This window comes from Parasteatoda tepidariorum, chromosome 6, assembly GCF_043381705.1.
Source record: "Parasteatoda tepidariorum isolate YZ-2023 chromosome 6, CAS_Ptep_4.0, whole genome shotgun sequence".
NCBI lineage: Eukaryota > Metazoa > Arthropoda > Arachnida > Araneae > Theridiidae > Parasteatoda > Parasteatoda tepidariorum.
The window spans coordinates 59,975,664-59,988,037 of NC_092209.1; the positions used below are offsets into that span (position 1 = coordinate 59,975,664).

Here is a 12,374-nt window from a genome sequence, read left to right on the forward strand (position 1 = left end):
GCCAGCATCACATGCTAGATACCTAGCATTCATCGTAATAGCATGACAAGCTATGTGCAAGCATCTCATGCTTATTAGCTGCTTAAGTTGTCTCACAAGCATGGAAAGGTAGATACCTTAACAATCTATTACATGCTTTTTTATACTTGCCAGCTTAATATGCTCTATAGACAGCGTAGGCGAAAATAGCATTTTTTATTTTTATCAAATCCTTAGACCTTGTTATATTTATTTAAAGTAGGTCCCTAGAACTTATTTAGAATTTATTATGAAGATTATAAAATTGTTATTATGGAGAGTAAATAAATATAAAATTTGTAAAATGTAAGAATAAAAAATGCAAAACAGTTTTCTTCTTCATAACGTCTCTTCCAGATGGTTATGTGTTAAANCATAATAAAATAAATAAATAAAAAGTTGAATATTTTATTTAATCAAACTATTTTCCAATACACTACATTTTATTCACAAACAAGTTTTTAAATTAAAAGTATACTTTGCAATAACTAGATAAAATATATAGATTTATTCATTATCTATTTGCATTTTATTAAATATATTTATATAGAGTTATTAAATATATAGATTTATTTTAAAATGTTTATTTATTATTACAAGGAACATAGAATCCCTAATTATATATAAATAACTGATAGAAAACAACTCGAAAATTAATACAAGATAGTTTAAAAAAAGAAATTAAATAAAAATAAATTCATGCTTTTCTATTTTTTAATAAACTAAATAAATAACTGAATGTTATAATAAATTTGTTTCATAATAAAATAAATAAATAAAAAGTTGAAAATTTTATTTAATCGAACTATTTTCCATCGATTATATTTAGTTAATTGCGTTAATTTGTTTGTTTTTTCTATTTGTTGCTTTTCTCATAAATATTTATATACGATATAAAAAGCGAATAATAACATAAGAAAGAAAAATAGCTGTACATTTTCATAAAATCCTATTAAAATGCGCTCTCTGGGACTAAGTAGAATAAACGTTTTTTTACTCCTTTCAATTAGTGAATTATCACTGAACTTTTTCAACTTTTGATCCGTAAAACTGGTGCGCTTTCTTGATGACTAAACTCGTTTGAACCTTGCTCCGATTGTTTACACGCATGGCGGCAGCAGATTCATGTGAATGTGGTAAGTTTTCTTTATGTTATTTACTATTATCACTTTTATTTGAACGTACTTTATCTTTATTATTAATAGTTGATTTGAGTTTCATTTAAATAATGTGTACACATTTATTATCTATATTATAATGTTATTATTAGCATTGAATTGCAATCAAGATAGGCTTAGCAGTCTATTTACATTTTGAATTCTTTTAAGAAAGATTCTGTTTATTTTAGTTTACAGTAAAAATGTTACATCTTAAATATTTATATTACAGTCCTAATTTTTTTTTGACGAAATTAGCTTTTAAATCATATATAATTTCTCTAATTGCTTACGTCATGTAGGTAGTATGATAGTTTTAGCATTTGAAGATAATGTTAAAGTAACGTTTGTATAATTTCTATTAAAATAATTTTTTTATTATAAAATTTATTTATTCGCAGTTGTGATTAAAATTTTGGCTTGCTGTTAACCTATTCTATTGAAATGTAATGTTAAAATAAATGCGTTTTGTAAAAAGAAAAAAAAAATTAACTTTTAATTTATTTAAGATAAAATTTTCTAATAGAAATATTAAGTAAACAAAACTTGTGAGTTTTTAATTTCAGAGTATTTAATAATGAACAATATATTTACTAATTTTCAAATTTGTGATTTAGAAACAAAAATATATTACAAATTAAGAGTCTATGAATGTTTATCAATTATTTCTAATATTTATTTTCAATCTAACTATTTTTATTTGAATCTTTTTGAAAAACATGCTTGATATGTGTCAATGGCATTTGTATAATTTTAAATAAGTAAATACATTTAAAAAAAAATATTTTTAATAAATATGTAAGGACTAAAACATTTTAAAAATCATTAATTTTGTTCAGCATTGTTATATCAATGTAATCAATATTTTTTTTTATTTTGTTCTAGCTAACATTAGAAATGTTTCAATTGATTTATAATAAGTTCACGAATTCACAGCAGGGATTTAAAAAATTATTTAGCAAAGTAAACAAAAAGAAAATGTAGGAAATTTTAAAAAATTTAAGTTGGTTGCTTAAAATTGCTTAAAATAAAATCGCTATCACTAAAGGTGTTTTGAATTTATCTTCAGCTTTTTCATCTATAATTAGATTTCTTTTTATTTGTGTAGGTATCTACTTCTAATTTTAATGCTGTATCTTTTGCTCTATATTTGAAATATTATAGTGGTGCTCAGCCTGCGACTAGTGAGCCAGATGTAGCCTGCTGACTGTTGATATGACACAAGGGAAAGCTTCTAAACACAAGTAAATCTATTGCTTTTTCCATTGTTATTGCTGTGAAATTTCAAATGGTTTTAAAAAAGCAAATATTTTTAATGCAAATTTCAGTGATTACGCTTAGTTTTACCTTATTTTCTCTGATTTTTTTATAAATTCAAATGGGGTTTTGACTGCTTTTAGACAGTTCAAACTACTATCGCCATGTGGTCATTAAAATTCTGATTACATTTAATACGATATTCAGACTCTTGAATTGTGCTTTTAGTTATAATAACCACTTCTTCATGCTCTTTATTTTGTGTCTAACAATTGAAAGTATTTGATTTTCTGAAAACATATTATCAAGTTTACTGATAAAAAAATTACACTGAATTTACTGATAACAACTCGTAGAACATAAAAATTAACATATATGCTGCCTACATGAACATGTGTGGCTCTTAGTTAATCTAGGGTGACCCGGGGTAATTCATGATCGCTCTGTTTCTGGGGTAAATTATGATCACCTAAGTTTTATTCAAAAAAAAATTTTTTTTTTTTTTTTTTTAATTTGAGACATGGACAAGAATGCTTGTACACTTTACTAAAGTATAACTACAATTACTAAATAATAGTTTTTTGTTTAATCTAACAAAATAAGTATCTTTTAAATTGCTTTCCGTATTTTCCACTTGAAAGATGGGTTTCAAAATGTGCACATTTCTGCAAAGATCCCCCTCCTTTTCTTAATAATAAATATTTTGAGTTACTTTCTTTTTCCTTGATATAAAAATAGTGTACATTTTTGTTTAATTGTTTCACATCTACTGTAAACATTATAATTGATTATAGGAAACTATATCAAATGTTGTCCCCTACAGATGGGATAATTATTGATCACTGGGGTAATCCCTGATCATTGTCATTTCTTCTTATAAATAGTATAATAAATACCTAATTATCTTGTCTTAAATAACAGTTCATATTTATTAACTGGAACGACTATAAAATATATTTAACTGTAATCACAAAATTTGTTTTTAACTGCATACAAGACAAATGTGTTCTGATTTGAACCATTTCTAGTTTGTCTTACCATGCTTCTATCTTAATTTTTCGTGTGTACATTGTTAGAATAATTTTTAAGTTTATAAATTAGCCTAATATAAATCTGGTGAGAAATTATAAGCCTAAAAGAATGCTAAGCTTCTAGAAAGCAAAATTAGTGAATTTCTTTAAATGATTGAAAATGAAAATTTCAGTGTGAGAGCTACTGCCAGAGCTGTTGACATACCTTACTTAACTTTACACTCTCACTTAATGAAGTTAAAAAATCCAGCAAACCCATGTGGAACACTTTCTTATATTCAAGCAGAACATGAGAATGAGTTGGTTGCTTGCCTAAAATGTATGGCAGATTTTTGGAAAATTTAAAGTGTTAGTCTTTATTCTTGCTTTTGAAAAAATCGTTTTATTAGCTGCTTAAACATATCTTTTTGGTTTATTTGTTTGATCTTGATGTCTTATTAGTTAATTACCATTGTATAATTATTTTTAAACAGCCCCTTTACTATTGAAACTGGTGATCAGTAATTACCCCAGAAGTGATCAGGAATTACCCCAGAAATGATCAAGAGAAGAGGTAATTCCTGATCACTAAAAATTTAAAATCTTTTAAATTCTAATTAGATTTTCAAACAAAAGAAGGTAGCATAGGACTCATCTCATATAGTCTCAAACTTCCAGTAAATATTTAAATTCTATCTTGAATAGTTTTTTCACAAAATAGATGTTCGTATTTTTTGATCAGGAATTACCCCAGGTCACCCTACCTGCTGTATTTTCACTTAAAAAGGTAACATTCCTACATTATAATGAAGATATGGTGTATAAAGATTGTATTTTATAGGAATTAGTTGAAATGTTTTTTGCAAAATAAAATTAAATAATACCGCTCGCTAATACCTCTTTTAAATAATACCGCTTTTTGTAATGAAGACGTAAATAAAGGATGGGAAAAAAAACATGTTTTTACTTTGTTCGTAGTTCTAAAAAATTTTTACCAAAAATGTATTTCTATTAAACTATTATTTAGAAAATGCTATTATTTATTGCCGTCCAAGTATTAATGCAATTTTGCTTTATTAACACAGCAATATATTAACAAATATTTTAAAGCTATGAATATCAGTGGATATTTGGAAAAACTTGTATACAGGCATGCTTCATGAATTTTGAAATTGCAGATTTCTCTAAAAAAAATTTATTTAACTTGAGACTTAAACCAATGAACAATACTTTTAAATTTTAACACTTATTCTTAATGTGTTCATTTGCTCTAACCGTGACTTAACTTAGAGTAACTAACTTATGTTTTCTACTTAGCATTTCAGTTAGTTCATTCATATATATTCTCTCACAATATACAATTCCTATTAAATTTGGTTTATCACCCATTTTNATTTTGGTTCATTTTTTACTGTGGCAACCCTGTGTTTATAAAACTTATTTTTTTATGAATATTTATAACTTTAAATTTAATTATGTGAATGTTTTATTTTGATTTAGTAAATCCATTGAAGAGGACATTATAGGAGCCAATAAACTGACAGCATGGACAGAAGGGTGTGAGAATTATGATGTTAGAATTAGCAGGAAGTAAGTAAAGTACTTAACTACCTTAAGTATTTAGTTTAAAATTATGTGTTAATCAAGGTTTTGATCACGATCTAGTGTTTGTGTTGAAGGGATGATTGTTTTTAATGAGGGGTTGCTTTGCTTAAGGAAACTTTAAACAAAATTATGTTGTGGAAAAAGAAAATTCTAAGATTTGTTTCCCCCGTGTTTTTTTCTTTCTGTGATTGATAGCAATAGGTCCTTTTCATTTAGACATTTTTTACTTAGATTAAAATATATTTTTACAAAAGATTCATATTAGAGATAATGTGACTATAAAAAGTTAATATAACAATAAAAATATGTGAAAAATTAGTTAAACATACTAAATTAAAAGAACTTTTTTTTAAAATATTTGGAGAGGCAAAATACATTTAATCTATTCCTTACAACTTTGAAATATGGGAATTGTAATGGAACTCTCCTTCCACATGAATCTTTCCAAGCCAAATTGATGGATACTGAAGGATCAAAATTTTGATCCATCAGTAAAATTTAAGTTATCTGCAACAGGGGTCTGTCCAAGCCAAATTTACTACCGTTTAGCGGTACCTTCACAAATTCAACTTCAGGAAAAAACGGTAGTTTCACAAAATATTTTTTCTTAAAGTTTTATTATGTGTCTCGTAAGGAACGATAAATCCATATTTATCATAATTTATCATATCATAATTTTGTGTTGGTTTTTTAATATAATTTTTAATTTTCAAAAATTATGTCTAAATTTTCACAAAATAGGTACCGCTCAACAAAAGCTTGACAGACTACTGTTCAAGTCATAATGGAGACATTGAATTGAAAATTCTATTATCTTGAGTCTCAATATTGATGTTTTTAGATTATTAAATGGTTATATGTATATTATATGTATATAACGATGGGGAAAAACGTACTAGTTTTTTTATTTAAGTTTCCTCTCTCTTTTTTTTTTTTTTTTTTTTTTTTTTTTTTTTTTTTTTTACTTCCCACAGTGGTGAGTAGTAATTTTTCAGGTCTAGTTATGGAATTGAAACAAAATTTGCGATGAAAAGTTACTCCCATGGTATGACATCCTCTTAAAAACGCAATGTAGCAATAGATTAAATATAAAATGGAAAGACAAATGAATTTTAAATATTTTTTGTTAAAATATCTTAATGTGAAAAAAAGCATTTTGAAAATATTAAAATAATTTAAAACATAATGTTTGTATGACTTTGTAATTAAAAAAATTAAAATATCTAATTTAAACCAACTAACCTTAGTATATACTAAATCAAGTAATATTTATTTTTCTTTAAATTTTACTTTTATTTTGAGAGTTTATTACTCTCAAAATATTATATTTTACAGAAAATCTTTTAGAAAAAAAGGAATAAAAGTAATAAATAGGTAATAAAATAAGAGTTTATTACTCTCGAATTATTATATTTTACAGAAAATCTTTTAAAAAAAAAAGGAATTGTAAAATAATTGTATTAAAATTACCCGCTCTGGGCATGGATGTTTCTTTCTCTCTATCCGTGTTCTCTGTCCTTTCTCCTTTGTGTGTGAATGAGACCCGCCCTATAAACGGGTTGTGGTAGTGTGACATGGGCGACACTGCTCCACCACCGTGGCATCACCACAGGTGCCCACTGGGTAATGAAAAGACAGTTAGCAGTTCTGGCACTTTCTGTGGCCAATGGACAATAGTTCGAAGTGCCCGCCATTAAAAAAAAAAAAAAAGTTATTTCATTTCAATTTGAAAAGCGCAATGGGAAATAATACTTCAATTTTTTACAGATGCGTAGGATTTTCAATTTAATATATTATTAGAAAATTTTTTTTTAAAAATGACTTTTCTTTTTTATTGGCATTAAACTTTAAATAATTGAAAAAAAGCATCTGCAATATTAAGTAATCGATTGTTGTTGGGCCTAAATATGATAGCAGGTGTTAAAAATGTTTTTTATTTTTAGACTGCTTGAATTCTTATCACTTGGATCACTTTCATTCTTCTAGGGTTCTGCAGAACAATGTTTAGGAACTGCTGGTATTTTTAATAATAACAAGTTAATTATCAATTCTGATAAATAATTTGCTAGATAAATTTTGGTGAATGAAAGTGGCAAATCACTGAATAATCGCTTTCCCCAAAAAATACCACTTTTTTGTAAAAAAGAAATTTTACTGCAATATTTATAACAAATTTGTTTTGTTTTTCTAATCGTAACATATTTTTAATACAGTTCTTTTAATAATGTTGGCAACAGGGCAAATCGTTAGGAATGAGCATGTTATGGAATGGAAAGTAGTGTAGTAGTTTTCTGCGTTTGTGTTAAATTTGCTATACTGAGTACCAGCTTCTATTCTTTAGTCAGTCAGGTGCCTGGGAAATTGTATACTCTTACTTGCTACTCCTAGATTGTATGCGTTTAGTTTAAATCTTTGTTTTTGAATCTTTATCAAAATCAAGATAATAATGTTAATAAGAAAAGTCAAACATTACTTGCAAATTTCGTTGCGGCATATTTCATGCAGCAGCCTTTTTTTCTAACATTTTAGATTTCCTATGATTGTATATAAAATCATGTCTTTTCTTACCAACAAATGCATAAAAATGTAATAGGACAATCAGGTTTGTTTAATATGTAAGGAAATATGTGATGCTATCTTATAAAAAATATTACTTTGATTTAATTTTGTGCAAAACAGGTAAATATATTCAAATTTATTTTATAAAAAGTAGTAAGTTTAATTCTGCAGTCTTATATGATTTTGTGATTTAATATTGTTTAAATTTTATTTATTTTTTTAAGGTGCAGCAAAGCTTTATTATAAGGAGGCCATAACGGCAGAAATGTAGATATTGAAAATGAGGAAGAAAAAATATTGTATTATTAGTTGCATTGTATTTTTCTAAATAAATGTCTTTTTTTTATCTTTGTATTTTTATTTTTAAATAAATATTTTACATTTTGTTAAGGAAAGCAACAACAGAAAGACCTTTAATTAATAAGCTTGGCATTTAAAATTAGTTTGTTTACAGTTACAATATTTAGTTGTAAAATTGACCAATTTAAATTTTTGTTTTAAATTTGAAATTCCATTTTCTTATTTCCTCCCTTTTTATGTAGAATTATATCAAAAGCAAGCTTTACCATTTTAAGTGAAATTAGACTTTAAGTAAAATTATAAAGATAACCAATAAATTATATTGCATCATAATGGATTTATTTTTTGTTGGCCCATTTTAAAAATCCATCATACTATATATAATATTCTATGTTGGCCCAGCATGAAAGAGCGCCAATTCCTAACTTTGGATGATGATCTCATCAAGCTATATGTTGGTCTTTAATGAGAATTCAAGATGGTAACCATCAAGTTTATGTTGGTCCATCAAGGTTTTTTTGCCTTGGATTGGTGGTAGAGAAATAATCTAAAAATAGCAAAATTTGAAAGCAACGGGAGGTAGAATTTTAACAACTGAAAAGCATAATTTAAAAGCAACTGAATGCTGGAATAGCAAAAATTCCTAGCATCCGATGGTAGAATTCTCTTGCTGGAAAATCAAAAATTCCTAGCAACCGATGGTAGCATTCTCTTGCTGGAATAGTAAAAATTCCTAGCAACCGATGCTAGAACTATCTTGCTGGAATAGCAAAAATTCCTTGCAACCGATGCTAGAACTCTCATGCTAGTATAGCACAGAAAACTAGCATGTGATGGTCGTGATTGTTGCTAGACTAGCAAGATATTCCAGCAACACAAGCTGGTATCTGTATGCTAGACAAGCAACAAAGTGTGCCAATACACGGTATGGCAAGCTAGTTTTTTTGCTGGTACCAGCAAATATTTTTGCTTCTTCAAGCTGGTTTTTTTTGTTAGTACATAGCATTCCATGCTTGTCTAGCAAACAAATACCAGCAAGAATTTTAACCTGGGAATGTAAAAGAAGCTACAAATAATTATTGTTGATTTTGTGAGATTATCCTGGATGCACTATGCTTCACATTAGTACTATATTGTGTGTGCTGTAAAGTTATCCTCAAAATTGTATAGCCCAAAATCGATCCCATGGTAGCATATTTTTTTAACATAAGATTTAACCCCGACAATAAAAAGGATACACTTGAAATTTGCTAATTACCTTGTACTATTTGTAAATTGAGTTATGAAAAATGATTAAATAACACCCTTTTTCTAAACAAACATAATCGCTATGTATGCGAATAGTTGAAAAGTGGAAAATATGGTCTGATCATTTTAGCCATTTTTTTTCACTTTTTACGTTTTTGCTATAACTTTTTAGAACTAACAATACGAACTAAATAAAGTTTGAAAGCATTTATATAACCCATTTACTCAAACCCAATGACATACAAAACACAAATTCTAGCTCAATGTGTTTTTTATTAATTACTTTAGTAATTATTGAAAAAATTTCAAAAATTAAAGAATTTCGAAGGCTTTTGCTTAAGAAGATATTAAGCTATTATTTTTACATATTTTTAAGCAACATGACTTTTGAAGATGAAATCTAAGAAGAAAGAAAATTAGTTGAATAATTTGTGAAGCTTCTTGGATTAATATTTTTTATTTTTTTAATGATTTCTTCTAGAGAACCAATGAAAATAGTTGGAGCATTTACGTTTATTGAGGTAAGATAGGTTTTTTGTCGAAAATCATAACTTAATTGATATGCAGCATTAATTAATTAAGATATTTAGAGTTTGCATTCTATGCCATTTAGATTACAATTTAAAAAGTGAACATCAAATCACAAGATCAAACGTTTTTCAAAGCAAGACCCTTTTTCTTTTTATACTTTATAATAAATTTAAATACCCTAGTAATTTACAACACCTGAGAACATCAAATATGCGCTAGTTTAAATTTCCATTTAATGAAAATCGATGCGTATAGAGAAAAATAGATTTATAATTACAGGAGTTTTTTGAAAGCAAAATAAAGTGGTTTTAAAATTATTTTCAGATATTCAATTAGATTATTTTGCACATTAAAACAAACGTTATTTGTCCCCCAAAGGTGAGGAAATATTTCCAGCGAAATAATTATGCAGCTAATACTTATAATAACTTCGAAATCCTACAAAAGAGAAATGGAATAGTTGTTCCAGAAATTACAGAAAGCTTTCAAAACATGCATTTAAACTAATAAGTTATGCAGAAAACATTTGAATTTAAATTAGCTAGGAACATTGAAAGAGCTTATTTAGAGGATTAGATACAGGTTCGTTCATTTTAAATATTCTTTCATCATCTACCTATTTGCATCCAGCTAACATATCATAAAAGTTTCGTTCGAAATCTATGTGCGGTTTTCTTCAAAAGAAAACTAAGATATAAATTTTTGCCTTCAAATTTAATATTTTTTGGGGAGTTTGAAGCATCAAGCTAATGATAATTTTAATTTCAATTTATTTTGCATTATTTGTCCATTTATCAATTTTTTAAAAACTTTCACATATTTTTAAAATTATCAAACTCTGATGTTTTCAGTTGTGAAATAAACATGTTTTTTCATTATTATTATTTTAGTACTGATGACCCCATACTCTAAAAAATGCCAGCTCAAATTTAAGCCACATTATTGTTACTTTAAGCAAAAAACAATGCAAATTTGATGCTACCTTTATTCGGTGTTAAACATTGTGTCTTGATTCAAGCTAAACCAAAGTATCGTGTAATCTAGTTTGCGAATCACGGTAGTGATTTAAGTGGATGCTCTAACATGGGAAAATCCTTTTATCACAAATTCTGTTTTACCTCCAAAACTAGCTCAAATAATAAAATATAAAAAAATGAGTGCTGATTCTAGATTTGCTTGAACTTATTTTTTCTGTACTTAAAATTTTAAACTGGTTATGAAGGTAGGACATTATTTGCAATGGACAGTTTTTCCCATTGTATACAGTCTACTTAACTTAAACTATATTGAAGTTGCAGAAAATTTAAACTATATAAGGAATCAAACACACTATAAAAATTTAAAAAGTTAGCTAACTTTGCAATCTGTTGCCAAATACTTCAACCAGTTTGTTGTTCCAGTATTCATTTTCTAAAATTCATCATTTTATAGGGGCCACTTTAAAATTAGCTCAAATTATAACCATCAGGAACAAATATTATAATCATCACAAAAATACAAATCGATGCATTGAATTTTGCATTAAAAGTGATTTCTCTATAACATCAGATCAATTTTTAGAGATTTCAGTAAAACTCAGTTGGTTATAAATAATTTAATTTGCAAATTTTTAAAATTTTTTTTATTTCAGCCTTGCAAATCAGCAAATAAACGAGTGGCAGAACATAAGCGCATCATAAAGAGAGAACCATAATTAGCGAAAGGGAAAATTATACTCCGTTGCAAGTTAAGAAAATACTATTGCGGTATAGGATTCAAGTAATCATCAGCGGCAGTATATAGTTTCGTTTCATTTAGCTATAAAATTATATAATAATGCTTTCAAAAAATATAAAATCTTATAAAATTAAATTCGTTAAACAGAAATTTAATCCGTGTTTTCTTTAATAAGCAAACGGAAGGCCGTGCTACGTCGTTTCAAGAGTTGGCGATGCTAATACTCGTTCGCGCTTGTAGCTTGGCGTACATTTAGCGTGCACTTAGATGCAAACAGGCTCTCTAAATAGGGATAACGTGTTTTTTCTTAAATAGCAACAGAGTATAGTAACAACTTCAGTGAATTTAAATCACGTTTTTGTAATTCACTTACCTGTAATTATATTCAAAATTTTAATTTCTATTCAATAATGGGGGTTATTTTTCGTCTGCTAATTGATGTCTCTAATCCCGCTCTGAGCATGGATGTTTCTCTCTCTCTTTGTGCTGTCCTCTGTTGTGCGTGTGTATGATGTGTGAATGTGGCCCACCCTATAAACGGGTTTGTGGCAGTGTGGCGTGGGCAATGTTGCTCGCCTCCGTGACTTTGGTTCACAGGTGCCCACTGGGTAACGCGAAATGAGCAACAATTCTGGCATAGTATAGGCAAAAAGATTCAAATTCAGTGCCTGCCATTGGGAAAAAAAAATATCATGGAAAACAAAGAGCAACTATAACACAACTTTACAACAATAATTTTAAAAAAACAGTTTAAATTCAAAATAATAACATGAAATTGTAGTAATTTTTTTCTTTTACAAATGTGGAAAAGAAGGATGCCAAAAGTGACAGTTTCTTCAATTTTCTGTGCCACACTTTTTAACTCCTTACTGTAGCATAAGTTTGAAGAAAAAGAATAGAGATAAAAGTGCTTATTATTTACTGATTTAAACAATATATAAAACTAAGTGTATGTATGATTTATGTATTCATT

General features: G+C 27.3%; 1 long non-coding RNA gene across 2 annotated transcripts; it reads left to right on the forward strand.

Moving 5' to 3' along the window:
* The first annotated feature begins 1,024 nt into the window (after positions 1 to 1,024).
* LOC107445884 (uncharacterized) lies at positions 1,025 to 7,952 on the forward strand. 2 transcript variants are annotated; one of them, XR_006227059.2, is made up of 4 exons: positions 1,025 to 1,154; positions 2,340 to 2,419; positions 4,943 to 5,032; positions 7,831 to 7,952. It is a non-coding gene; the product is annotated as an uncharacterized lncRNA (long non-coding RNA). The 2 variants fall into 2 exon arrangements; XR_006227060.2 differs by having other exon boundaries at positions 1,086 to 1,154; positions 2,284 to 2,419.
* The last annotated feature ends 4,422 nt before the right edge of the window (positions 7,953 to 12,374 follow it).